We start from the raw sequence: 26,691 nt of genomic DNA on the forward strand, positions 1-26,691 counted from the left end.
TGCAGCCGCGCGAGGGGAAGTTGCATGGCGGCGTTAATGGGGCACAAGCTGAATTAAAGAAGCGGCCGGAAAATCATCTCATCTGCAACCCTCTGGCTGCGTCAACAGATTAACCAGCGACTCACTCGCTCAAGGGGTTGATTTCACGCGCGCGCGGGGATCATCGCTCGGCGCCCCCGTTCGATGCAAGAAGAGAGACGACGCGGCATTTTTGTCGCGACTCGCGCGAGAGAGAAAGGGACGAAAGAAAAGAAAGTTCATTCCCAACTCTTCCTCCGCCTTGATTAAAGTTGGATTGTTAATTGCGAAAGGCGAGGGGAGGAAGGGTGACTTTTAACCCCTTCAATTTTTTTATAGAGGAATGAGAGTTAACAGACAAGCCATTTAATTCTGTCAGCACTTGCGTATGCAGTACTTAATACAGACATAGTACCTGAATACATAAAATAATCAGGAGAAGTTCAAAGTATCGTGAATTTTGCAATAAAAAGAATAAAATTATCAATGAGATTTGAAAAACAAAATAAAATTTTCAAATATTTATTTCGTGTTAAAAAAAAATTACATTAAAATATCTTGTTAAATGAATATAAAATTTGTAATAGAATATTGTTTTATTACACACTTAATATTTACGAAATATTAAATTCTTGTTTTCCAAACACCAAATCTAGAAACGTATTATAAAAGTGATATATTAATTATAATTTCTATTTCAATTTAATTTAAATACCCTCCCAGAAATAGGTTGACAAAAAGTTATAATCATTAAATCTAGCAATAAATTGTTATCGGAATATTAAATTCGGCGAAAATACTTCTCATCAAGAAACACTTCTTATACTTAAAAGCCTTTTTCAATTTTTTGTAAGAAATCACCAGCGGCCAAAAAGTCCAAGCGGCAGCCTCTTGCTGCAAGTCCAGGACTAAAAAAGCGGTGGCGGCGGAACTTCCTCAAGAAGCGCCTCTACTGCGAGTCAGTAATTTGGGGTTTCAGAAATCAATATTTCGAGTGGATCCGTCGCGGTGGGCGAGTCAAAGTGGCCCTTCTCGCTCAGCACAATGCGTGATTTCAATAAAAACACACACATGATGGGGGACAGCCGGATAAATATATGGCCACACCATTTGGCAACGCCGCCCTATCTTTCTTCCGAACCACCGAGGGCGCCGTCTTTCCAATCGATACCAAATAAATACTCTCGAATCTGCAGCCGTGGAAATTAACCCCTGGCTTGGCCTTCTTTTGTCTTATCTCTCTCGGACGCGGTGGTTCGCACGCGCGCAACAGATGCGGAAGGGTTAAAAATTGTCGCGCGCGCACTTGTTGCCCCCCAAAGCAGATTACAACAATCAAAGAGCTCACTGCGCCTGTTTTGACACCGCACGGTTGGCGTCGCCCTTGGTTGCTCCGGAGCCAAATATAAAGTACGCACCTGCGAACAGAAAGAGAGCAAAGGGTCAATGCAAGTTTATTAGCTGCGAATGGAGTTGCGGAGGAGAGCGATATAATTTTTTTGCTGGTTGCTGATGAATGCGTGAGAGCAATTAAAATGAAGTCAGCACGCCAGTCTGTCTAAAAACGGCCAACGCGTCATCCTCATTGAGCGATGGACTTTAATTAATTGAACGCACAAAGAAGGACTCGGCTTTCAGGGAAAAAACTTTTGTTCTCACGCACCACGGTTTTTAAAAGCGGAGAGACGCGCAAAAAGGAAAGCTTTACTCATCCACATGGCGTGTAACTGTGATTGTGAGAATACAAAGTGGCAATAAGGAAAATAATGGTCTCAAAATTTTTTGTTTGCATTATTATTCAGTCACATGTTAAAATTACACTAGAATTTTAAAAATTAATTTGAGATGAAGTTGAATTTAAAATTAAAAAAAAAATGAATTTAGCAAATAATGTAGTTTTATTAGTGTATGTACAAGTTTAACATCAATTATTTTCATTTGATGCAAATTTCTTTTCCAAGCTTAGGTCTCTACGTAAATGTTTAATTCAAATTAAATTTTCACCCGCTTTAATTAAATTTGGATGAGTATATGTGGCAAAGTTCCCCTGGATTACGAACCCAATAAAATTTACTTTTAAAATACAAGAGATATAATTTAACCATTATAAATAAATCAAATGTTCTCACTTTAGGCCGGCGCGACCGCATAATAGAAAGATATTATTTAACTTGCGGAAGCACAAAAACCACATTCAGGAAAATCTTGCAGAGTGCAGATAAAACGTCAGATTACAACTTTTAAATCTAATATTGACAAAAAAATTCAGCAACTGATTTTTTTTTAAATAATGCATTGATTACCAATTTTATTAACTCTGGTAAGCTTGGCTTAAGATTTATAAACATATAAAAATCGCAAACAGTTCTCCAAACAGAAAAAAATGACAATTTATTCATTTTTTGTAATTTTTAACTTTAACCAAATAATACAATGTGTTCTGCGTTGAAAAAATATTTTCAAAATTTCAGTCTTATTAAATTAAACAATTAAGAAGAAAACAAGAATATAATTAAGAACCAGGAAATTATTAGTTAAGTAATTAATTGACCTGTAAAGGTTAATTTGAGATGATTGAATAAATTTGGTGTCTTGAATAGGTTATGTTAGTTTGAGAGTTTTATGTGCTTGTTGAAAGCGACAGAAGCATCTCGTAGCAAGACGCACTTGGGCTCTCTGCATCGGAGGGGAAAAGCCGCAAGTTGGGTCGGGAGGCCCGCTGGAAGAAAAATGGGAAAGCGGCTGCTGCTGGAGCGAGCGAGCGAGCGAGCAACGATAACGAGTTTGCAGGCAAGGCAGGCGGGCAAACCGAGAAGCGCCGGCTGAGCACGTAAAGTGAGCAGAGAGAGAGCATTGTGAGTGAGTGAGTATTTGGGTGTGCTATTGATCGGGCAATAGAGTCAGTGCGAGAAGTAGCACCAGATTACACCCGACTGCCTGTGCCGAGTTGCCGCGACCGACCGGCCGACCGACCGGCGAGGGTTGCCTGCCTGCCTGGCGAGCCTGCAAAAGATCAATCTCCAGCCTTTGTCATCCCTCGCCAGCAGCTTTTTTCCCTCGTCCCTTTTCTTTTCGCACCCACTATCCATTCGCGGAACGAACCCTAAGTGAGCGACGCAAATCTGCTCCGAATTCAGCGACCGTGCGGCATTCGGATTGTTTTGGTCAACGTTCGCGCCGCATTCCGCGCCGGCGGTGTTCAAAACTTTGCTGGAGCCACCCGTGGACAAGATGCGCAATGTCCACGCTGCGCAAGCGCTACTTCCAGAATAAAATTCAAAAATAAAATCTTCAGATGAATCATGAATAATCAACATCACTGTAACTTATGAAAAAAATCGATCTATGAAAACGGAATAAAATTTTTTAAATCTCTAAATTTGAATTCATTATTCACTGTTGATACCCTTTTATCATAATTATGAAAGACCTGATTACGTTTAGTACACCACAGAATACAAATTTGATCGAAAGTGATAACAATTTCAGTTAGTATCAATATCTCTGAATTGAATTTTTTTATTATAATATATTGATCATTAGTGATTTATTGTATTTAATTTTTTATAAACTTGTCACTCTCAATCAGTTATTGGTATTAGTTAAAAAAAAGGATAAATAATTCTTGGAAGATTTAATTGAAATATGCAGAGAATTGGTTTGGAATTTGGAAATGCCATAACTTGTTTGGGACAGATAAGTTTTCATGGTTTAATTAATTTTTATTCAAACTTCCAAGCAAGAATAAAAAATTCAGAAAGCCACTCTCCAAAGGACTCTACTCATGACTTGCATATTGTTTTAATTTTTACAATATCAATAAATATTATGTGGTCTCTAAAGATACAAAATAAAAAAATTATTAATTTTGTAGGAAAGACTAAATAAATGGAATTTCTTCTTACAATAGTATTTCATGGTATTTAATAATTAATAGTTATTTTTTAATGAAAGTTATTTTTATTTGTGCCCTCTGAACGAGTTCCGCATTTCCAAACCCATAGGTTAAAATGGAATTTGGCCGAAAATTGTGCACTCTTGTAGTAGACCGGTCCAAAGATGAAGTTAAAACTAAGATAGATCTTTCGCCTTTTTACCTAATACCAGTGAGAAGTGAGAACTTAGGGATTTTTAGTCTTAAATAAATCAGCAAATCAAACGAGTTTAGATCAACCTGCTTGCAACTCTATATAAAGCTTGTATATTTGAAGTCTCTCAACAACAAGTGCCTTTTGGATTTCGCATTTTCAAATGTGCTCAGCAAACTGTGCGCAAAAACAACGGAAAACTCCAGTCGTCGCCAGTGAACATCGAGTAGGCGGGAAAGCTATGAGCGGCGTATGGCGCGAACACCCTCTGCTTTTTTTCCAATCTCCACTTGACAACCACTCTCGGCATGCAACTAAACACACACAAGTAGAGGTGCTCCATCTTTTCCCAGCACCGCTGGATTCTCGTGAAAAATGAGCCTCACCAAATCGATTGCCCTATTAATAGATTCCAAGCCGCGGCACGCGGCAAAGATGAGTTGTTTGCCCGCGACCGAATAATAGTTTGTACACTTTTCGGCCGGCGGGCGGGTGGAGATCGATGCCGCGGAGAACGAGAGGACACACGCTTATATATCACAGGCAGTGATATCTCGTGACCGTATTGATGTCGGTCGCTGGTGCCAGTCCCCGCACCCTCGCCGTCGTCACGGTGCGAGTCAAAACACCTGACACACTGGCTACTCAGAGACCAATTACGCGACGCAAAACCAAATTATACACAAAATTCACCCAGTTCTGACGACTCACCCTTTCCCTCGCATTATCCACTAAGTTCAAAGTTGGCTGCATTGATTTTTGGGGAAAAGGGCCAGGGGTGCCTGTTAACGATAAAACTTATAATTCATTGCGTGGCAAATTTTCATATGCAGCATTTTAAAATAGAATTGTATACTTATAGTTTGGTCAAAAATTAATAATTTACCATTTGCATACATCATTGTTGCATTCTTAATATAAAAAAAATTCCTGCTAAACCAAGTACTTAATAATTATTTATTTATATTTCTTTATTTATTTTTTTTTTGTTGTAAAAATCAAATATAAATTTGCAAAGAGTTAAATCGAAAAATTTCAGCCGTTTTAATAAAGTCTGTGTGCTGAAAGTTCACCTTAACATACGCTTTCATGGGCAATGAGGTTAACAGAATTTGGCCGAGCAAACAGAGTACTTGCGCCTTCGGAACTTCATTATTACGAGGCACCGTATAATATCATAGAGCGCGAATCAAATTTTAATAACGTGCGCGCGCGTAATGGCGAAAAGTCGGAAATTTGGGCAACGAGGTCAAAGCGCCGGAGGGCATCGGCGCTGTTGGTTTTGCCGGCGCCGCTCGAGCTGCTGGAAAAGTGAGTCGGCGTGTTTTGTTATCAGCTCGGCAGCCGGTCGGCGAAATAATTAATTCACAAGGTGGGAGTGTGCAGGGTGTGCAGTGCACGGTCGGCGGGGTGGGCGGGTCTCCCGCACTCACTCACTCAGATAGGCGGAGGTGCGGGAAAATCGATCAATAATCTGCTCCGCATTAACCCTTTCTTCAGCAACGCCGGCTGCTCTCTTAACTCCTTCTGTTGTGCTCCACGCGCGCGTGCGATCGCCCTTCGCACTCTGTTTATATTCAAATTAGCCACTCTTTGTGTAATCATGTGAAGTTTGTGCACGCTAATGGGAGAGACGCCAGGCGCCGAAAATCAAATTCATCGCTATAATGGAAACGTATCGAGTAGGAAAGGATAATTTTGAATCGAAAGAATTTTTTATTTTGACTCTCTTATTAATGCTGCTAGTGACAGAAAAAAGCATTTAAAAAAATAAAATGCTTCAATTCCAAATCTATAAATTTCAGAAAGATCGCGCTTTGCAAATATTAAAAAAGAAATATATGTTATTAAAAAAAATTAATAGTATTGAACTTCAGGTCGGTCTCCGCGAACCCTCCTGACTTCCGCCAGATTTCAGCCGCTTGCAGGGACTTGCGGTGCCAAATTTGGTACCAAATTGTGCAGGAAATATCGCTTTGTGATTATATTGATAAGGATCCGCCCGAGGTCCAGCAGTTTATGGGAAATTGCGATTTGAGTATGGATGTTGACATGCGAGAATTCCCACCCCTTGGCGGGAAGCGGCCTTCCTTTGACCAGGTCGTTCTCACCGTCCAGAGCCTCCAGCAGGGGTATTTTGACGTCAAGAAGGAGCTCACGGAACTGAGATCAGACGTGCTCAGGTTTATCCGCCAGAATTATGCCTGTTCCGTCGATTTTTCCGATTTTCCAGCCTTGGCCAACGCCATTTCTTCAGAATCCAATATGGCGACCAATCAGGAAGCGGCTCAAAACGTAGCAACCAATCAGCGCGCCCCAAGTAACGGCGCGCAAAACAAAGCGGCGCCGACAACAACAACAACCGGAACTGAAGACGACGATGACTGGAACACCGTCACCCCTCGGCGGCGTCGCGGTAGCCACCCAGGTGGCCACCAGCAGACTGACGGCGGCCGCGGCCCCCAACAACGACGAGGCGGCCATCAGAGCAAAGGCCAAAATCACCGGCAGCGCGACGAACGTCCGCAACAGCACCCGGGGCGAGACTCTCGAGACAGAAGGATGAGGTGGCACCAACTGCCGGTGCAAGTCGAACACGATGAAGCCTACAACAAGTTCCAGGCCGAGGCTGCCACCATCGAAAAGCGCGGCGTCAACCGACCACCCAACGCACGGTGCAGGGTCGAGTGGCGCAGCGCTGACGTCCTCCGCCTGGGCTTCCCGTTTGTGGCACATGCCATCGGCGGGGACAGAAACATGGGCCGAGGTATCGCCCACCACATTCGCAACGTCAACGGATGGGTAAATCTTCCGTACGATGCTGACGGTGCCCCCGGCTGCGTTATTCCAGTTCCAATGAGCAACAACAAATTTCCGAAGGCCACACTGCTCCACACTATCTGCAAAGAGAGGTCTTCGGAGCGCCTCCAAGATACCATGGGCAACTTCGTCGAGAACTACAGGGCCGGCTATAAGGGCCTGGCTGACTGGTGCCACAAGAATGGCGTCAAACAGTTGGCCATAACTCCAATGGGCTGCCGCACCGACGGCCTCCCGGACAAGTGGATGGAGCAGCAGATCTGGGATGTCTTCTTGAACCAAGACATACACATTGTCATCTGCAATCGTCCAGGCCAGTGGTGGCGCGCCCGCGCCAATCGCACGCCTGGCAGCCACTGGCGCAGAGGAGCCAACGACCACCAGCAAAGAGGACAGCCGCCGAGGGCACGTACCCAAGGCGCCCTACCGCAGCCCCCGCAGCAGCTTGCACTCACCCCCAGAACCAACCGACTCCGGGCGCTTGAAGACATCGAGCGCCGGCTAGTCAACGGCGAGGCCGACGACGAAGCGCCACTGCGACCACCCGGAACATCGGACGAGGAGGATTTTGCCTAAGTCCCCACACCCTTGAAACCCAAGAAAATAGTAATAGTAACGTTCTTTATTTAAAGTTAATGCTTTGGAATGCCGAAGGCCTTCGTGGTACTTTGCAACAGCTACATTTAAATTATTCAGATTATTTTAAAAATTTTGATCTTTTATGTTTTACCGAAACTTTCTGTGTCGAAAAAACTATTAACATTCCGGGGTATTATTCTGTAAACTTATTAGGGAGTAAAGGGGATGGGGGAAGACCTAAGAGGGGTTTATCAGTTTATTTTAATAACAGACTGGGAGGAATAGAAAAGGAATTTTTCATCAAAGACTGTACTATTATAACATATTTTAAAAATTTCATTACCGTATTATGCTATTTTCATCCAAAGATGAGTTCACAAGATATTTATGATGAGATTTTAGAAGCATTCAACTTAATCGAAAATTTCTACGACAAAAATGTTATTTTACTAGGAGACTTTAATTGCCGAGTAGACAAATCCTGCGAAAAGGGGGAAACATTATTGCAATTGGCAGAAAGATTCGGGCTATCATTAGCTAATGATACTCAGATTAGGACTTACGGAAATAATTTGCATGGAAGTACTATTGATTTAATATTCTTGAGTAAAAAATTCTACATTTCAAACTTAGCAGTTAACCAAACAACGCTAATTAAAGCCCATCACCCAGTGGAGTGCACAGCATTATTAGAATGCAAACTCCCGAAGGCTACAAATAACACTAAAAAAGTAATTTGTAATAAAATTGATTTTGACCGACTTAAATTTTTAGTAGAAAACAATTATGTCAACTTAAATATGCTTCTGGATAGCAATAATATAGAAGACTTTTACTTGCACATCTTACAAATTATTAATGAGAGTAAACAAGTACCTAGAAAAAATAACCGTAAAAGTAAGATATGGTTTGACGAAGAATGTTTCATTGTCAGAAATGGAGTTTTAAAATTATATCACCAGTTAATAATGGGAAATTTTAGAAATTTACGCCTTGTTGAACAGTTTAAATGCGCGCGTAAAGAATATAAAACTTTGATTATTTGCAAAAAACAAGAACACCAGAGAAAAATAGAAGAAAACATTATTTTAGCAGCACAAGAAAAATCATATTTGTTTCTGAGGCAACCTCAGGATGAATTAAATGTTATGTTGGTGACTACTGTATATATTGTACCGTTGGTAACACTGTAATAAAGGTCAGAATTATCTTGGAACCCGAACCGACCGGACGTGTTATTCCGTTCTCCGCACTCTACAAGCGGCCAGAGGCCGCCAGGGCCGGCAAGTGGCCGCCCTTGTAACACCTCAAAAACAGGCCACCTCCAGACGTAACAAATGGCGACGAGGAAAAACTAATTTCGGTGAAGGAGGAAGAGGTGAGCGGAGCGAGAAAAGTGCGAGAACGGCGACCACGTGCAGCGTGTGGTGATTCCCCAAAATTTGGCTTGGGTTGGTGTCCGGAGGCGGACCTGTCCGGCACCAAAAGAGACCTCGAAGGAGCCAACGAAGAGTTTCCGGCGGGAGGAAAGTCGGGCAAGAAGAAATTCTCCGCGTGAGGCTGCGAAAAGCCGGGCGTTACATCAGCCATAAACGAGGTGAGCGTCAGCAGACATTTTCAAGTCGAGGCGGCCAGCCGGCCAAGTGTGAAAGTCGGTTCGGCCAGAGATACGAGATACGATCAAGAGACCCGCGGCCCAGAGTGTTTGCGAGCGAATTCGCAGCGGCAAGAGAAGGGTGAGCAGAGTCACCTGCCGCAGAGTACGAAGCGTGACAGCCGTTCCTCGGACAAGGGAAGAGGACGGTGTGTGTCGGGGCGTCAGAGAAGGGCGTCGCCGAAAAGGGTCAGAGTGCGACCCAGTGAAGAGCTCTCCCAGGGTGGGAAGCTCACCGTGTTCGTCACCTTCAAGAAAAAGGGCCAGAAGGGAAAGGAGGAAGGAGGAGGACTTGGGCTCGTCATCGTGAGTTCGAGTGGAGAGAGACCACGAGCCAAGTCTTGTCTTCAAGTGCAGAGTCTGCTGAGCGCAAGAAAGAGGAAAGTGAAGGGCAAGTTGAGTCCAGGGAAAACCAGCGGCCACCAGACAGAGGACGTGTGGCGCTGTCGTTCGTACGAGAGAGACGCCAGGAGGAGGCAGCCGCCTTCTCTGGCCAACGTGTGAGTGACTCGGAGGGTGCAACCGCATCCTCGAGCCTTCGACCTGAGTTGAGGGGATCTCCTCAGGGGTCGTTTAAGAAGTGCCAGGCGAACAAGAGCCTGAGGTGAAAATTCCTGAGACGAGGAGGAGAGAAAAAGAAGAAAAGCAGCAACTGGAATTTCAGGCCGTATCCAGATTGCGTGAACATTTTTCGGTGAAAATAAGTTCAGTGAATATTTGAGATTGAGAAGGATTTTAAGAGTTCAGAGTTGAGAAAGTTTAGAGCAAATTTGAAAATTCAAAAGTTGAAAGTAAATTCAAAATTTCAAGTAAATTTCAAAAGTGTAAAATTTGTAGTTCCAATTCAAGAGTGAATTTAAAGTGGTTCACAATTTGCATTTTTGAAACCAAAATCTTGTGCATTAATTTTCACAAAATTGAATTATTGATTGATTGATTGATGGCATGACATCTTCTTAATTGTCTTAAAATAAAATAATTGAGTTTTTATCTTAGGCGGGAGATGTTATGTTGGTGACTACTGTATATATTGTACCGTTGGTAACACTGTAATAAAGGTCAGAATTATCTTGGAACCCGAACCGACCGGACGTGTTATTCCGTTCTCCGCACTCTACAAGCGGCCAGAGGCCGCCAGGGCCGGCAAGTGGCCGCCCTTGTAACACCTCAAAAACAGGCCACCTCCAGACGTAACATTAAATAAAGTTCAACTTTCTATACCACTGGAGGAATGTGTAGAATATATGCACAAAATGCTGAATTTAGACAACTTAAAAGTTAATTCAGAGGAGGGCCTAAACTTAAAATCACTATTAGAAAACTACGACCAAAATCTTACTTGCGAACTTATCTCGGAAGCAGAAATTAACCACGCTATTAAGAAATTAAAAAATAAAAAGTCTCCAGGCCCAGACTTGATAACAAACGAGCATATTAAGGCGCTTTTTGATTTAATTCCTCAAATTTTTGTTCGCCTTTTTAACAAGTGCCTTGAGCTTGGGACCATTCCGAAACAGTGGAAACAGTCTAAAATGAAAATGATATATAAAAATAAGGGCAAGATTGATGATTTAAATTCCTATCGGGGGGTTTCATTGTGCAACACTGTATGTAAATTGTTGGATAAAATAATGGCAACGAGACTCTTAGCAAAACTCGGAGATTTCATTCCACAGGAACAGTATGGGTTCATGCCGGGTAAGAGCACAATTGATGCAATAAAACATTTTCAAACTTTAATATCCACAAATATGGGAGAGAAAAATTATAAAAAGTATGCCCTTTTTATTGATTTAAAATCAGCATTCGACCTGACTAATAGAAAATTATTTTTGCATAAATTAATTAATAAAAATATCCTTTCAAAAAATGAGCTTTTGTTGCTCTCAGAGTTTTTAGAAAAAGACTTTATTCAGCTAGACGATGGAGTTTCTTTATCGGAATTTTTTGTCCAATCAAATGGTTTTAAACAAGGAATGAATTCTAGTCCAATCTGCTTCAATATTTATATTCATGACATAATTAAAATATTCGAGGGAATTGAAGGAGTAGAATTTTTGTTCTTTGCGGATGACATGGTTTTTATAAGCGATAGCTGTAAAAAATTGGAAAAAGCTTTAGAAAATTTTTTGATTTATTGCTCTGAAAATAGTTTAAAAATAAATGTATCCAAAACAAAAGCTTTGAAATTTACAAATAAAGGAAAAGGGCCAAAAGGAAAATTAGATAATATAATGTGTGAAAGAAAAGAAATTGAATTTGTATCCAGTTTCTCATATCTAGGTGTCACTTTTCAGAAAAGTGGCACATCCTTTTCAAAACATGTAACAGAAAGATGTAAAAAGTCACTCGCAGCTATGCATTATGGTGGGAACTTGAGGAATCTATCCCTTGAGTGTGCTAAATCTCTATTTTTCCTTAAATTTGTGCCCATGGCTATATATGGCGTGGAAGCAATTTGGCCGCATTTAAAAATGTGTGACTTAGTCACTTATGAAAATTTAATGACCAGATATTTCAAAAAAGTTTTAGGAGTAAGCAAATTTTCTAGAAGCTCATACTTGTATCTTTTGATTGATGATGAAGAGCCTTTTGTAACTAAAATTAAGAATACATTTAATTTAAGTGATACCAGAGCTTATGATGAGTTTCTAACACATATTCGGGTGAGAAAAGAAAGAGATTTTAACGATGAAATATACCAAACACCAGCAATGTTAAATAATAATTGGAAAAAGCCTCTGTTTAAAAACAGACATGTTCAAACCCGGTTTGCAATGCACGGATTCCATCATTGTATTTGTAAAGATAAAACTTTCCATACTGCGAGAGCAAATTGTGTATGTAAACTCTGTGATGAAAAGGAGATTTCCCAGTATCACCTCCTTAATTGTTCTAAAAGAGTAAAATCTCTAACCGAATATGCTACACAAGATAAAGATAAAACTTAAATGATAATTATAATTAAATTTAGATTTATTATTGATTTCGACCAGCAATTCATGACGTTGTACACATTTGTGTTTAATAAAGACAATAATAATAATTAAATCATGATGTTCGGAGGAATTTCATACAAAATGCAAATAAATCTTTAGAAAGCAGTAAATGTGTCCATAATGCTGATTTTGCTTTGATAAATTAAACAATTTTTTGGCAGATTTAACCATTCCAAAAAAAAAAAACGGCGAACTAGTCACCAAAATAAATTTAATTTTGTTTTTTTCTGTAGCGCGAAACAATAACTTTAGGTTTTAAATTATTTAGAGTTAATGTTTGAGTCTTATAAAGCGTTTGATTATACAAATCCTTGCATAATAAGCTTATAGAAAAGGAATAAAAAAAATACTAAAAAGCTCTCTTTCAACAGATTTATTAAAATCTCAATCAGAAAGATGAGTCATCGTCCAGCATTTCGGTCCGATTCGCGTCGTTTGCGCTGCTTCAGCGCAAAACACAAACAAAACGCGTTCTTTGTGTCGACGCTAGCGCGAGTTTGAAAAAATCTGACTAATCAGAAGCAGGCCGCTTTCCTCCCGGCGCGAAGAGGAAAAAAGTGGTATCGTCTGCGCGACGGCAGCGGAAGCGGACCCTTTGGGGTGTTGTACCTGAAGACGACGACGCGTTTGGTGTCGTTTACGACTTCCTGCAGCACGTGCTGCGCCGCCGGAACGGAATAGGGGTGAGCCTCCGATTCATTTTTCCTCCACCAGTCGTCGGACCAGTTGGAAACGAATCCTCGCGTGAAAATAAAAAGTGTATAATTCCACCCCTTGTGTAGCTGAAGAAAATCCCTCGAGATGAGAAGAAAACAAATGATTTCGTAGCGGGTTCATGAAAATAAAACCACACTCGTCTATTTTCGGGTCCAAAAGGCAGAAAAGCAACTCCTTTGACGCGCTGATTATTTTCGTCCTAATTTACGAGATTGAGAGAGAAAGAGAGGGGGCGCCCAGAGATCTATTTTCCCACACAGAACATCAGTTAAACAAATTGAAACATTTTCTCGCGCGCCGACAGATTTACGAGCAGATCGGTCCAGATCGGAAAAATGCTCCGTTAAGAGCGAGAAGCAAGGATTGAATAATATTCGAGAATATGAGAGCAACAAAGCAACCAGCTTTTTTTCATTCCTCCCCTTTTGAAAAATCCATAACGACATTCCACGATACAAAATGATTGCGTCACGGCCGCACCGCCGTTCCTCTGCTTTTCTTCTTCTTCGTTTGGTTTTTTTCTTCATTGAGCGGCGCAGCTCGAGATTAAACGGCCAGATAAGCCCCCAAAGACACAATCAGTCTGCTCCTTTTCAAAATGTGTATTTATAATGTGTTTGTGTGTGCACGTCGGTGGGAGGACTTTTTTTTCTTTCTCTCTATCCGCGCCGGAGAGGAGCGTAAAAAAGTATTTTCTGGGCAAGCCGTCTCGAATTCGGCATCTCTGGAATTAATATTATTAATGGTGTCTGCGCGTCGGGTTGTGGAGGAACGGAAATTCGGAGACGAGCTGCACCTCTGCCGACCCTCTTCACGTCTACTTAACAAATTGACTCGTTTTCCCAAGGATGAATCCATATTACTCCAAAGTGTTCGACCTTTTCCCTCGACTTTCGGTCAAGCAAACGCCTCTCCAAGCATTGGCGCCTTTTTTTTTATCCCTGTTTTAATTTTCAATAATAAAAATGCTCAGTTCCAAAATAATTAGATGTAATACTTTTAAAAATTGTTCCATTGAGAGATTATAAATTTAAATTAAAGACATTTAATTTTTTAAATCATTACGTGTAAACAATATTCATTTTAAAAATCTTATTGTTAGCAAAAAATTACAATAATGAAACTTGGTAAAATGTTGACAAAAACAATTCCAATTTGATATAAGCGAAAATTTGCAGAATATGCAAATTAATCTTACAAGAAAAAATAACCAATAATAAATCGAATTGAAAAAGGTTAAATCTGGCCCAAGTGTTCATAAGAGCTTCTCAAATGGTTCATGATTATCATCTAACCAGAAGTTCTTATTCTCACATGCGGCTGCTGAAAAACGTGGGTGGTCTTGGGGCGCCTCTCCAGCCCAAATCCAATCCGATAGATCTATAACTTTTCCCTCAGTGTTTTCAGATCACACCGACAGAAATTCTTTTACGGTTTAATATTTTCTTTGCGCGGTTGGACAAGTAAAATTCGCGGTTCGCGTGAAGCGCGGCGAATCGCCCTTTGATCAGGGAGGGAGGAATCCAGGTCGTGCAGCTTTTCGATCCAGCAGCAGCCGCTGCCGCACCAGATTAATTTTGAGGCAGGTCGGGGCGGATTATTTTCTAGCCGTGTGATTCTTTGGTGGGGCGGAAACGATTCGATTCCCAGCAGGGCGATAAAAATTAAATAAAATGAAATTGGTCTGCGATTATTTTTAGACAATTTTCCTCACTCTCTGATTTTATTTCGAAAGAACCCAACAGAGCGCTCGTCATGAAAAGGGGGAGCGAAACAGAATTCGCGAATTTAGTCTGGCTGCAAATTTTTAGCATTATTATTTATTTTTCTAGGCGGTGGCGGCGGCCGTCGGCGCGGCGGCGTTCTTCTCTTTTTAATTCTTTCTCAGCCGAGCAATAGTTCATCACTTGGGTCGCGCGGCGGCAGCGGCTAAAATTAAAGTGGTGTGCTGCCTCGTAATAGCCGCGCAGATAGTTTCATCATGTAACTAATGAGTTAGCCGAGGATGAATTTGCTCAAACAAAACCGCCGCCTGACAGCCGCGGCGAGTTATACGCCTCGGCTCGCGGCTCAATTAGCACCCTGGCCGGAAACTCCCCCCGTGGTCCATTTCGCTAACAACAGACTTTGGTTACATAAATATTGATTTCGCCATTCTTACATCCTGAATGAGAAAGTGTCAACATATGGTACACAATTCCTTAAACATGAAAAAATAAATATTTTTTGATTTCGAAAATTTTAAATTGAAAAAAAAAACCATCAATAAAATTAAATGTTAATAAAATTATTGATTCAGTGTTTAATTTTATACTAAAATTTTGCCTGGTTTTTAAACGCAATTTTAATCTAAAAAACTAAAGGAAAATTATTTTGTAACTATTAAATTATGATAAAACTTCATTCAATATTTAAATCTTGCAAGATTAATTTTAAAATAAAAATAAAAAGTTAAGTTTGCGATATTTCTTCTTTAAATTTTTTTTATCGATTGTGTAAAAATTAAAAATTATTATTTAACATATATATTGAAAAAACTTGTGCAAATTATAACTGTTTTAAATTTAATCTTTAAAACAAAATCTAATCCGTAAACATTTCCTGCACGGCAATGTCAAAAAATGAAGATGTATCTGATAAATTCTTTAGATAACACTTGGCTCAAAATATTCAAAATATTAGCCTTTCTGCTGAAGATTCATGACGTGACGACTTCGCATGTGGTCCAGCCGTTGAGTGACCCGTGCGTGTCTCGGAGCAGGGCAAAAGCTGTATTGGGTCAGCGCAACGGAAATAGACGCGAATATACTTTGCTGGAGAGCCCAAGCAGGATTTGTAACAACTTATAGCACCTAGCGGGCGGACAGGCGCGTGTGTGTGTGTCTGTTTGTGGATTCCAGCTCGGTTGGCTCCAAATTGGGCTGCTGCATTTAAAAATAAGAGGTTCCCGTTGGGGGTTTGAATAAATTCCTCTTCTTATAATAGCCGCGCGGACATCTTTTGCCGATGATGGGGTGCTCTTGGTGATTGGCCACCGGCCAACTGGCTCCTCAGGAAGGAGCACGTGGCCCCTGCTGCCCCGCCGCCCCCACCCGCCCACCAAGCGAGAATTCCGCCGCGCCACCGAGAGATGCGGGACATTTTTATTATTTGATGATGGTTTTTGTGCGAGGCAAAGAGCGCAACGCGGAGGAAATCATTTATTTGGACGTGACGCCCGCGGCCGCTGCAGGTGACATAAATTCGCGCGCGGCCGCTTCCTAAATCGATTAGCCGCGCCGGCCCTTGAAAACTTTCCGGGAAATCGCTTCACTCTGACACAATTTTTGGCTGTTGCCAGCACAATTTTCTCATGCTCAAAAGTATGAATTGTGCAAAATAAAAATCAAATAAAATTTTAGAATTTTTTGCATGCATATTTGGAGAATAATGCGGTAAAAAGGAAAACTTTTGCTCCATCCCTCTTGTAAATTACTTTAAAGGAACTCGGCGGTTTGGCTTAGAGGTGCCAAGGAAGGGTCCAATTACTAAGCCGTGGCTATCGGCGACTAATTATCTGCAACTCTTGAAACTTTAAGCGGCGCTCTTTGTCTTTTCAACGCTCATTAGCTGAAGCCGCAACATTTCTTTTGCTGCCTCGCAGCAACAATTGCCCTCTTTGCGTTAACCTGAATGGCCGAACGGTGAAATAAAAAGAAACAAAAGTATGCTGTACATATGAGAATCCGGATTTTGAAATATTTTTACAACGCTCACGATTCCAGGGCTATTTGCGCAAACCGTAAATCCCCGTTTTCTGACTCATTTTTCAGTAGAACAAAAACTTGCATGAATTAAAGAACAGAATAAAAAAAATTAGATATCAAGCAGATTTGTCTTCTGAAACGAATTAAGATTCATAATTTAATATATAATTCAAGGCATACTTGTGGCAAAATTTGTGATCCGTGATAAGAACAAAAACCAAGTCAATCGAGGCTCACTGCCGCGGATGGGGTCTTTTTTATCTCGGAAGTTCTAGCAAAATTCTTGCTATAGTCTATAGATATTAGACGACTTATTAGATATTAGAGACTTCCAATATCCATAGCTAGTTGTGGAGCCGTTTTTTTCCCAACAATTCCTTATTTAAATAAATTGTTTTCAATAATTCAAAACAATGTGGACACATAAGTATAACAATAAAAAAGTCGTCAATGTCTAATTTTGTTGGTGTTATTTTGCTTTGAAAAACTACAAACTTTAATTTCAAATATGTTTTAAAATTGCTGAGTTGAGTCCCTTCAAATTAATTTTATTATTAATTAAATAAATTCAAAGAAATAAAATATTAAGTAAACATTTAAAAATAAATTCCGTTTTTAAAGTAACACCGATTTATTTAAAGTTTTCCAATTTAAAATGAAAATCATTCTATATCAAATTAAGTAGCAGACCAAGGAATAATTATTTTGTAGAAATCAAAGAAAAGAAAAAAATGTTTAAGTGTGCAAAATGTTTCTAAACATTCAAAGTTTCTAAAAGCCATGTCCAAATTACAGATGAGCAAGACACCCGTTGTTAGTTAGTTAGTTCCCTGGTTCTCTTTCAGATTTTGTTGGCACAAGTGGAAAATGAAGCCCAATTGCGAGAACAAGGGTGTTGAGCGGCTTTTTTGAGTGCGCGCATGTTGTTTTTAGATTTGCTGGCACATTAGCGGGCGGCAGGGCAGCCAGAGAAATAAATGGCCGCCGCGCTGGTGGCGAACGCGAGCGAGCGAGCCAGCTTGTTTCGCGGCCACCTTGCTCTTTCATTGGGCGATTAATTAATTAATCTCACCATAGCTCTTGATATTTAAGCGCGGCGCGCCCGCAGTCAAAACACGGCCCTCCTAAATCAATTGCTGCGCTGGAGCAAAGTGAGTTGGCCTGCCCGAGCCACTGGCTAAACGCACGCATATACCCTTTTAATCCTCACAAGTCGGCGACAAATTTGCCGTCGAGCCTCGTTGACACCGAAACGTCAAACGTTGCATCCAAACATTCAAACGTCTCGCCTGCCTGCACTTCCAAAACCGCTTCAAATGTTGGGACAGGTCATTCAATGTCACATATTTGTTCAGAATAATTATATATAGAGGACAGAAGATGAATTTCAAATCTTTGCTCTTATATTTTTATTTGATTAGTGAATAATTAATTATATTATTATTTAACTATTTAAATTTTTTTAAATTAAAAAAATATTTTAATATTTAAAAATTCCAGACAAAATCCAGTATTAGTGGCTCCCTTATACATGGAATAATTTTTGCAATGATTTATTTTATGGAATTTGTAATAATTTTTCTCATAAAAATTTTCAAATTACATGGGATTTTATCTTCAAACTTTATTTTTTAATCAAATCACAATTTTTTTTTTTTTTTTATATGCATTGCACAATCTTCCCTATCTCTCGTTTTCAAATCAAATTTTGTCGGCAAACTCAATCATTGGCAATCATTTTTTCTGTTATCTTTCATGCAAATTTGTATTGCATCTTGCTTTAATTTAAAACTACAGAGGAAACCGATATGTGAGAGAAAAAATTTGCACAGTTTTAATATAGAAAAGAAAATGGTAAGGAAATCTCCGCAGCCCAAATTTTCAAGAGTGCGCATTATTATTGTTATTTTTAGTCCTCCCCGCATCTTCGCCCGATTTGAAGTGGGAGTCAACGAGTCAAGAAAATGGATTGAAAACGTTTTCGAGGAGGCTGTGGTGGTATTTCAAGTGCGGCGGGGCTGGTGAGAAAGGCAAGTCACACCGAAATAATCGGCGTTCCTGCCCAAAATACTCGCGGCCGCCAGCGCACCCCTTTCACATGGCCGCGCGCGCGGGTAATTTTAGAAATAGGCGCCGCCAACACAAACCCGCGCGAGAGTGCTCTCCGCGCGTTATTTTCCGTTTCATTGTGCCACCGCATAAAAAAACACTGAAGAATTAATTCGGATGATTTTCATGCAAGAGAGAGTTGTTGAAAATAATGTCCAGGCGTTGCGAGACAAAATTAAGATAATCACGCAAACACAGTTTCATCCAAGAGAGATGCTGCCGCCGTTTGGAGAACAAAGCAAAGTTGTTGCACTCCGGCGGACACTTTCACATTTCGTAGGCAAATTAGAAATTATTATCTCACCTGTCGCCCATGAGAGCGTTTCAAAAACCGCGCCACACCAGGTGACAACATAAACAACTCCTGTCATTATTTGTAAGAGTATTAGTCAGCCTTGAGAATGCGATCAGAGCAGATTTCAACAAAAAATAAATTATATACTAAAGAGCAATGGAAAAAAAATTAAAGAGGGCGAAAAATGATACTGAAATCAAGACAATTAATGTGTAATAATATTATTTTAAGAAAAAGAGAGGATTGGTAGATGTTGAATTAAAAGTTTATCGTCAATTGTTGTTTGGAATTGTGTGTATATTAAAAATGTTTGAATAAATTTATAATGTAATTTCATTTTAATGAATAACTGGTAAAGACAGCTACAGGACTTATTAATTGTTTGATAAACATGCAAAATACATTGCTCAAGAAGACTATATAAAAATTAGAAATGCAGTTATCCACGTCTAAGAGAAATTAAGCTTGAAATTATAATATGATACATTTTTTAGTCGTTTAAATTTTTATAATTTATAAATAAATAAAATTTCTTTTAATGTAATAATTAAAAAAAATAGTCACTTTATGTAAAATATCTGCTTAAAATTACGTTTTAAATAATGCAAGAATTATAATTATTTAATATTAATTTAAATTTTTTTCATTAATTCTTTAAAATTTTCTCTTTTAATTTTGGTAATGGTACAGTTTCAATGAATTGTTAAGAGTCGGTTTGAAATTGTGAGCATGTGCCGTGCATACGTGCGATTGTTGCGTGGTACTCATTTGATAATTGAGGTCAGCAGGTGCATCCACACACTCAGAGAAATGATTAGTTGTTCCAACTAAAATTTAGTTCTTGCAACTAAAGGTTTTAGTCATTTTTGGTCCAACTCAAATGGTTATTCATTGCGACTAAATTATTTAGTTAAAATTTAACTCGCTTATTTAGTTGCCCTAACTAAATCTTTTAGTCGGTTTTAGTTGACTGTACTAAACATTGCAGGGTCTTTTTAGTCGCTTTAACTAATATGTTTAGTTGTTTTGATTTTTCTTCATTAGTTGATATGAATTCTTATTTTATTTCTTTGAAGGGGCTCAATTTTACAAGAAAAAACATACTAGTTTGGTAAATTCGAAAGTCTTTATTGCAAGATAGGTAAACATAGAGGAAAAGAGAAAAAAATATTTTGACTCACATATAATAACGCAATATGCAGAATCCATCCAGGGGTTTTTGTTCATGTTGTCTTGACGTATACAAAAATAAAAACTATATATAGTGTCCACACTTAACACATTCACTAAATGAAACTTCCAACTTCCACGCCAAAAAAATGCTATATCTTGAAATCCCCCAAGTTCAGCTGTCTTGCCGATACTGCAAATAATTTATTATTATTAATATTTGGAAATCAGAGTTGATAAAATTTCAATTTACCGTTTTGAAATTTATCGCTGTTAATTGAAGTATAATGATGTATATGGTTTAGCCAGGGCAGCGCTCTCAGGGTCAATATATAATGATATCATTTCCTTTTCTGGTCCGATCAATCCTTCACGTTTAAATCTGAAAATAATTTAACCCATTTTTAAAGAGTCTTAATTAACTTCATCCCCAACTGCACAATTGAAAAACTACCAGTGGGAACGACAAACAAAATTTCAAAATTTTTCGATTACAATCAACTCACCTCAAAATTTAATGCGCTCGGCGCATTCCTTAATACATGAAGAATGTTGCAAACGATGGTTTTCAAATTGATGGCTTGATTATGAGATGATTATTCTAGATTAATCCAGGAGACTATTGTGACTACATGTTTCACTAACAAGTGTATTTACAATTGTGGTCCGGCAAGTTTGACCGACGCGTCCGACAGGAGGCGTTTTGGTCTTTTTTACTTACATTGACTAAAAGATTAGTTACCACAAATAAACTATTTAGTTGCTAGCGTGGGCTTTTTTTGACGCTCGAATTTTCTTGGTTTTAGTAACATCAACTAAAACATTAGTCAAATGAAATAAAGCTTTGTTCATAGCAAATAAAACGTTGAGTTTCAGGAACTAAATAATTTATTTGTATTAAGTCACAAAATTTCTCGGCTTTAGTTTCAATAAATGTTGAGTTTATTGCTTAAAACTAAAAATCAACTAAAACGCATTAGTTGAAGCTCAACTAAAGGTTTTAGTTGAAAATCAACTAAACATTTCTCTGAGTGCAATGATCATAATAGCAATTGCTTCTTCGATCGCGCCGCCAAGGATTCGTCATGTTTGCAATAACATATATGTGATGAGCCGTCAAGCGGTTGAGCAACTTTATTTTTAATTAATCCGCTCGATAACCGCAGAGCGAAATTGCTTTCGGTTTCGATTGATTGCTGCCGAGCATTTATAATGGGGCGAGCTAAAGTTTCGGTTTCAAATATGAGCGCGCAGGATGCACAGGTATGCTGCGGAGGGGTGGTTATTTTCTTTCGAGTGCGTGCAGCCGAGGGGTGAGCAATCTCACCCCAACGATGATTTGGGGCGGCGTATAAGAAAATCAACCCCTGTTTCGACGCGTACAAAGAAAAAAAAGAAAGAAGAAGGAAGTTTCTCTGCTCAACTGTTTCGGAGAGAAGTTTTTTCCATTAATGCCACCGCGAATTATTTCGAGCGCTCCCCTTTTCAGCCAAAGGATGAATTTCAAAGTAAATATTTTGATTGTTTTGTTAGGAGTTTGTTTGACCTATTTTCTCTACGGTGGCACACGCGTCGTCACGTAATAAGCGGAAATGAAGCACATTAAAATAGTACTTTGAAATTAAATAAATATGGACATGAACTCAGACGTGAAGGAAAAAAACTGTACTTTTTCTAATATCAGTAAAACAGATCCAACTTACAGTTTTAAGCTCATAATATATGGTCGTGAGTTATTCAAAATTAATTTTTTTATTTTTAATAATATGCTTTAATAAAAATTATAATTTCTTTACAAATTAAAATATTTTAGACTTGTTTGAAATTTGGCATGCAAGCTTGTAAAAAATTATTATTAAAAAATCAGTTGAATTCCTACAGTTTTTTTTAACTCTTTGTTGGTCTTTTTGGTCAAGAAAGAAATTTGTTGAAACTCGACCGCATCAGGCAAGGAAATTTTGGTCTAGGACTCTTTGGTTCTTTTACTTGCGGCCCTATTTGAGAGAAGGTGTCGCTTATCAGAAAGTTTATTCCGGGACGAATTTGCAAAGAAGGAAAAGTTGCGGAAAGTTGGTCGGTTCGCTGGCTCGGCGACGGTGCTCACTTGGCTGCAGCGGAGGGCCGCGGGGGAGGCGGGGGCGGACGAGCCGAGAGGGGGCGGCGGGGGCAGCAGCAGCGAGCGAGCGGCACGAGAGAGTAAATGGCAGTGCAAAAGGCACTCGCAGAGAGTGAACCACAGGCGGTCGGTCATGCCTTGGCTTTGCTTTGCTCCCTCCGCAGATCAATAAACCCCTCTTGCAGTGGCAAAAGCGGCACCATAAATTCAACAACTCGCCCGCCACCGCTGCCGCCGCCGCACCAAACACCCGCCGCCGCCGCCGTGCGCGCTCTCCGGAATCCAAAACAACCCCCAAATGATCTCCTGCACGCGCACCTGAACAAGGGGGCAGGTCGGCACGGCAAGTCTCAACAATGAGGAAAAAGTCAAAATCTGCAGTCGTGTAATTGACAAAATGCAGTTTACTTTCAAGTGCGTTTATTAAATTGTTTAGCTCCAAACTCCAATTAATTAAGATTAAGGCGTTTTGGAGAACAAAAATATTGGAAAAACCACATTTGAAAGAGTGGAACTTTGAAATGAATAATTAAATTTCCACAATTTTAGAGAAAATGTTATTGGCATAACCGTAAAATTTAAAGATTCATTAATTTGCATTTAAAAAATTTATTATGAAAGACAGTTCCTTTTAATATTACATTAAATCACATTTATAGTTATTGGCATCTAACAAAATAAGTATTACTAACAAAGGAATTTTTTTTATTGTTTTGTAAGAAACTTAATGAGATTTGCTAAAAATTCATATGAAATCATAATCAATAGCGTAATAATTTGTGTAATATTTCTTTGAAAACGTTCTACAGAAGTTAATCTTGATCTCGGAAGTTTTTGCAACAATTTTTGCTGTTGGTGGTGCCGTTTTTTTCCAGCAATAATTTTTTTTAAATAGATCGTTTAAAAAATTTACAAAATGTATTTTTAACAATGTGGACAAATAAAGAAGAATTAAAAATGTAAAAAAAAAATGATTTGCATGATTTTAGTTTGAAATGAATGTTTATTTTAACAATAAAATTTTGTATTAAATATTATAACTTAAAAAAAGAGTGTATAGGATTAAAAAAAAAATTGTCGGGAAATGAGCGATTTTATGATCATATTATTATGTTCCGACAAAACTAACCTACAGTAAAAATTTGATTGGGAATAAATGAAAAATTCACAATTCCCCAGAGACCAGAGATCAAGTCTTGACGGTTGAGCATTATCACCACACACTCTAATCTCAGTTGGTCTATTATTTATCAAACGGAAAATCCAGCAAGCAGGAAGGACGATGGAAATTATTTTATCAGCACAGCTCTCGAATATGAAGTGACTGCCATGCTCTCCCCACCGATTTGAATAAATACTTTGTGAGAAAACAGCCACAAAAGGCGGCGGCGGAGGAGAGCGAAAATATTGTGATGCTGGTTGAGTCACTGCAGCCAGCCAGCATCCCCTTGCGTGTGTGTGTCTCGCCGGCACCCTAGCTCGCTGGGAACAACCCTTGTTCGTTCGGCGCGGCGGCGGCCGCCCCTGAAACTCATGCGTTTCCCACGCCTCACGTCACTCTTTCTCAAACAGCTGCACGACCAGCAGCGACTCTGGGAAAACGCGGCCGACCCACCGATTGATTGTTGCTGCACTCTCGGGTGCAGAAAAAACTCCTAATAAAAATCGGCTCGTTTATTATATATGCATTTGCGGAATGGAAACGCATACATGAGCCGAGGGAGTTGCTGACACACTCTGCAGTTTTTTTCTATCTATATTTCGCGCCGTTTCAGGTCAGGGAGCACACGCAGCGTGAATTAGCATTGCTGCTGGTTAGTTTCGAACAACGTCTTGGGAAACTTTGGGAACTGATGCTTGACGCAGCAGGAAATAGATTCCAGATTGGTTATCCAACCAATTGCCAAATCAGCTTTTATTAATTTTTTTATCTCTCCGAACAATACAGAAATATATGTGACTTTTCTCTCTGTTGAAGTATTTTAATTATTAATTTTATTTAATAATTTAATTTAAATTTGTCGATGATTAAATAGATTTGTGACTAGAATGTTTTAAAAAAAAACTGTATTTTTGGAGAGAAAAAATCTATTGGTCTAAATTATTTATAGTTATATACTGTAGAGAGTGGAAGTTATCAGAGACATTATTTTTGTTCTCTTTGTAATGTACATTTTTGAACACCTTTTTTCTGTGGATTTTCAAAGTCATCATTTTTGGCCAAAGAACATTGAAATTTAATCTTTACACTAGACTACATACCACGAAGCTCTAATTTTAAGTACCAAGTACATAAAAAATAATTTTAAAAAGTGTTGCAACGAAGCAAATTTGTTTCAACACTTAATTTATCTTATCATAACTCGATTGGGTGTAATTAATTAATCCACGGGGAACTCAGTTTTTGCGTGATTCAAGAGCTCAAGTCAATGGAGAGAAAAATATTATGAAAAAATATTAAAAGATTTATCAGAAATCGATTACAGCTTGTCTAGGGAAAATAAAATCTCATACTGTAGGATCCTTCCTCAACGCAAATTACATTCTCAACTTGACAATTCAATTAATCGCAATTTCCGTCTTGACAAGGGTTAAACAGCTGTCCAGGCAAACGGCGAGCCGGATCTATTTGAATATCGTGCGTCTCAGGATGCGCTGCGATCACACACAAGACAATCTGGCAGAGGTTCCACAGGTCTCGGATGATGGTGGAGCGCGCCAAAGGGCTTTTCGGATGCGCCCCACACGTGAGTGAGTTTTTGCGTGTGTGCGTAAAATGCCTGCCTAGCGAATGAATGAATGAGAGGCCGTCAGGTGTCGAGAAAAGTGGCTCATTAAGTGGCGCACGTTTAATTGCACCTCGACCACGCCCCCTCCACGGTTCCAAAACAAACCCTAAAATATTAAACGAATTGAAAATTTTTCAACAGGAATTTTTTTAGCGTGATTTTGAATTTCCGAAAGTCAATTCATGTGATTTAATGATCTGTGTTTAATTTTGATTCTACTGACTTGAATAATACAAGTTATTCCATCATAATATTTACAACAATTAATTTATAAACCATCCCTAGGGGGGGGGGGGGTTGAAGACGCACGTGTCGGAGGCGGTGCCGCCCCCAGTGAAAACAAACCATTGAAAACAAACGCCAAAGAGGCCAGGTTTGCATATAGATTTGTCTGATTTTTTTGCACTCGTGGTTGACGTCCTACCTTAGAGTCGGAGGCGGTTGGGGCGTCTGTTCATCGGAGGCGGCTGTCACCGCAGGACACGAGACACACCTGGACACACTGACACTGACTCGACGCACACAACCGACCGACCAACACAGCTGCTCGCCGCGCGACACACGAATGCGAATGAGCGCCGTAGGGAAGTTCCGGTATATGACGGTAACTTTTTAACCGGTATATTTATCACGGTTACCGGTAACTTACCGGATTTTTACCGGTTACGGTATATCGGATATACCGGTATATTTTTCAGATACCGTAAAACGGTTTTTAAAAATTTTTCGGCGAGCGAAGCGAGCCGCAAAATTTTCGGTACTTATAAATGGGCGAGCGAAGCGAGCCGCAAAATTTTTCGGTATTTATAAATCGGCGAGCGAAGCGAGCCGCAAAATTTTTCGGTATTTATAAATCGGCGAGCGAAGCGAGCCGCAAAATTTTTCGGTATTTATAAATCGGCGAGCGAAGCGAGCCGCAAAATTTTTCGGTATTTATTAATCGGCGAGCGAAGCGAGCCGCAAAATTTTTCGGTATTTATAAATCGGCGAGCGAAGCGAGCCGCAAAATTTTTCGGTATTTATAAATCGGCGAGCGAAGCGAGCCGCAAAATTTTTGTCAGATTGATATAATTATATCGGCGAGCAAAGCGAGCCGAAAATTTTTGCTATATATAGTCTGTGCAGTACTCACTGCGCTCTTATAATTGATATATATGCATATATTATATATCAATTATACCATCAACATTTCACGTATATACTGATGTATACATAAAATTGATTTGACACAAGCAGAGTGCATATACAGGGTGGGTGTGATTTTTTAATACGCATATTTGAGCGATGTTTTGAGAATAAATAAAATTAAAGAGAAAAACTTGCCTTTGTTATATAATTATGTTTTTTTTTGTTTTTTTTTTGTTTGTTTTTTTTTATAAAGATACTATTTTATTTTATCACATCAATGTAATAATAAACGTGTGTAAGTAACCAGAATCGGGCATATTCAAAAGCGATGGCCAATATGGGTATTCACACGCGATATTTCGCTCCTCCGGCTTTTAGAAACATAAGTTTATTTGTATTTTAAAGATGAAAATTTAATATATTATACTGTTGTGAAAAAACAATGAAACGAATAACCAAAAGG

The 26,691-nt window shown here is 39.3% G+C and overlaps 1 protein-coding gene across 2 annotated transcripts in view; it reads right to left on the reverse strand.

Moving 5' to 3' along the window:
* Nucleotides 1-26,691, reverse strand: part of LOC132198087 (zinc finger MIZ domain-containing protein 1-like) — a 142,315-nt gene that overhangs the window by 41,831 nt on the left and 73,793 nt on the right. Inside the window, exon 1 of one of the 2 annotated variants that reach the window (XM_059621851.1) lies at nt 25,525-25,664. The exons of the other annotated variant lie outside the window; for it this stretch is intronic. The gene's annotated coding sequence lies outside the window, so the exon portion shown is untranslated. Of the gene's footprint in view, nt 1-25,524; nt 25,665-26,691 lie in introns of those variants that run through there. 2 annotated transcript variants of the gene reach the window in all.

Source organism: Neocloeon triangulifer, unplaced genomic scaffold (assembly GCF_031216515.1).
Source record: "Neocloeon triangulifer isolate White Clay Creek 2 clone unplaced genomic scaffold, ASM3121651v1 ptg000012l, whole genome shotgun sequence".
Classification (NCBI taxonomy): domain Eukaryota; kingdom Metazoa; phylum Arthropoda; class Insecta; order Ephemeroptera; family Baetidae; genus Neocloeon; species Neocloeon triangulifer.